Below are 3,343 nucleotides of genomic sequence, written 5' to 3' on the forward strand. Positions count from 1 at the left end.
GAAGGATCTTGAATGAAAGAACAGCCTGGACTATGTAGTAAGACTTTTATATATACATATATATGTGTATATATATTATATGCATACATGAATGAGAGATGCTATCTCAAAAGAGGGCTCAGTAAATAAAGCCCTGGCCACACAAGTTTAATGACTTAGAATTTGGGTCTTCAGACCATACGTGTGAAAGGCTGGAGAATCTTAGAATTTAAAATGAGGGCATTTAATACAAATGTATGGTGTATAACCTTTACCTTAAAGGACATGGAGGGCCACTGTAGCCAGTCAGAAATATAAAATAGCCAGTTCCAGGAACCCAGAGCCTCAGGGCTTGGGTTCCCGATACCTGCCCCTCCTGAATGATCCACAATGAGGGCAGAACTAAGAATGAAGGTCTAGTGGTTTACGAGGCTCTCCACCCTGTCAACCAGTAGATGAAGATTACATTCCTAGAATGAATGTGTTCCCCTCCCTAACTGAATACCTTGGGTCAGGTCCCTCTGAAATTTTCCACTGTTTTTATGTGCTGTTTCCTTGGTAACTCTCTTTCTGCCCCCAGCTTCCCTTAAATACCCCACACTTCTTGTGTTCCGGGTCGAACTCCTCTGATTGGCAAGGTCATGAGATCGACCCCGGTACCTGTATCCCTATTAAACCTCATGTGATTGCAGCAAGTTCGGTCTCTCGTGAGTCATTGGGTGGCCGCGTCATCTCGAGACTTGAGTAAGGATCTCCCCAGTTCTGGGGGTCTTTCATGTGAAAATATAGGTGTGTATGGTGGCTGCCTGTGAGTCCAGCACTCAGAAAGCAGAGAGGATCCCTGGCTATTTAGACTAGCTGGAATGGGCAAGCTCCAGATCCATTGAGAAACCCTGCCTTAGTAAATAAGGTAGAAAACAATTAAGGAGATAACAGCAACCTTGGGCCTCCATACCCAGGCCCACATGGCACAGCCATATCTACTGGAAATGGCAAGAATCCTGCAGCCAGACAGGTGCCTGACACAGTCTCCGCCAAGCTGAGCCCAATGCAGAGATTGCTGTCATGCTGCCTCTTACTTCTGGTTTTGGTCTCTGCATGTGACATTCTTGAGGGGCTTTCTGCATTATGGTTCATTTTATGTCTTTTCCCAAGAAAATCGTGTCTGGCTCTTTTTCAGAAAGTCCTAAGCATACTACCCCTTCTGCTTTTGGAGAAATAATCTCATCTGGCCCTATTTGGAAGAAACTCTTCCTTATGCCCTGGAGATTGTGATAAGCACATAACCATTAGAAATTTCTTTATGAGGCCGTGGCTCCAGGATCTTCTTGGTACATCTGTCCCTAAGCAAATTGAGAAACAGAATAATAAAAACAATATAAACTTAGAAGCTACGGAGCTCAGGCTGCCTGGAAGAATTGGTAACAGATCAGAGGCCTCCTCCTACAGTATGCTCAGAGCTTCCTAAAAATGTAGTTTATAAGATAGGGGTCAATAGTATGACATCGAGAAAAAAAACTCAGTAGTAAAGTTAGATTGGTTAAAATAACCTTTTCATCCTACATAATATCCCCTACAGATGATTTAATGATATAAGAAAAGAGTAGCTATCCAGATTTGCTCACACCAAAGACTGGCTCACACCAGGCTATGATGACATCATTTAACTAGGAACAAATGTATTTTTTTTCTTTTTTTCTTTTTTTTTTAGATTGCATTTATTTATTTTATATATATGTTGAGTACACTGTTGTTGTCTTCAGACACACCACAAGAGAGCATCCGATCCCGTTACAAGATGGTTGTGAGCTACCATGTAGTTGAATGCTCTTAACTGCTGAGCCATCTCTCCAGCCCTTCTGTTTTTTTGAGATGAGGTTTCTCTGTGTAGCCCTGGATGTCCTGGGACTCTCTGTGTAGACTAGGCTAGCCTCAAACTCAAGTGATTCACCTGAGCCTGTCTCCCAAGTGCTGGGATTAAAGGTGTGTGCTACTACACATAGCCAGAAGTATTTTCTTAAACAAATGAATAGATTTTCAAAGAGATCATAAATATAAACATTGAATCGATAATAGAGATTAAATAGCAGCCCTTATATCTGAGAAAGTTCTCAGACTCAGGCTGACTTGTACAAGGGTTAATAATATATTGCTCAAAGCATAGTGATTTCAATTCACTTGGATTGGCTCAGATATTTTCTATTTGTCTGTAGGGGGAGGTTCCATAATTGTGTCTTGATTGGGTCAATAAAGATGGCAGAAGCCAATCACCAGGCGAAGATATAGAGACAGGATTTCCGGGTTCCAGGAGGAAGAGGAGGAGACAAGACCAAGAAAGGGGATTTTGGGCCAGGAGCACAGACACCATGTAGGCCTGGGGGCCATTAAAACCTGTGGTGGCCTCTGCCACCAGAAGAATTCTGATATAAGAAAGCTGATGAGTTTAGGACAATAGGTTCTGCACCCAATTGTTCTGTTATCTGTCTGATTTTTTTTTAAAGATTTACTTATTATTATAAATGAGTACACTGTAGCTGTCTTCAAATGCACCAGAAGAGGGCATCAGATTTCATTATGGGTGGTTGTGAGCCACCATGTGGTTGCTAGGATTTGAACTCAGGACCTTCAGAAGAGCAGAAGGTGCTCTTACCCGCTGAGCCATCTCACCAGCCCCCCCCCCCTTTTTTTTATCTGTCTGGTTTTAAAATAGTAAGGCTGCCTGGTGTTTTCTATCCGTGTTGACTCAGGTGGGACGGCTCTTGGCATTCTCAGGATGGACGGTTGTTGGGCGGCCTAGCAGCGTCAGCTGAGGATCAGGTAGGATCTCGAACTAAGTAGTGAGGTGCCACGGCACTGGGCAAGGAGCCCAGGCTAGGAGGAGCATATGTTCTTTTTAAAATTACACGCAACATTTGTTTATTGCTTTGAAATTATAAATGCTGCCAGCCTAAGCATAGGATGCAGTGTATTAAGTATACTTGCTTTGCAGAAAAACTCAGATTGTTGAAATTGGGTTATGGGTCTGATAATAAAAATAAAATCTGTCCAGGACAGCCAGGGCTATCTGTTCTATCTGAACTTGGTAACTGTAATTGACCCAGTGACCTCAGACCTGCAATGAAAAATCAAATACATGTCCAGGGACAAGATGATATGATCTGTATTTCTTGGAAAATCATGCCTCTGTCATTATTTTATGAGATCTATATAAATAAAGAAGCAACCTGATTGCTAGTCAGTCAGAGCCGCAGGATTCTTCAGTTTTGCTGTCTGATTCAATCCTCCTTCACCAACTCTTTATCTCCTCTCTGGGACCTGGCCATCCCTGGGGCTGGCCTTTGGCACCCCCATACATATGTACCTG

This window comes from Mastomys coucha, unplaced genomic scaffold (assembly GCF_008632895.1).
Source record: "Mastomys coucha isolate ucsf_1 unplaced genomic scaffold, UCSF_Mcou_1 pScaffold15, whole genome shotgun sequence".
In the NCBI taxonomy this organism is placed as follows: Eukaryota; Metazoa; Chordata; class Mammalia; order Rodentia; family Muridae; genus Mastomys; species Mastomys coucha.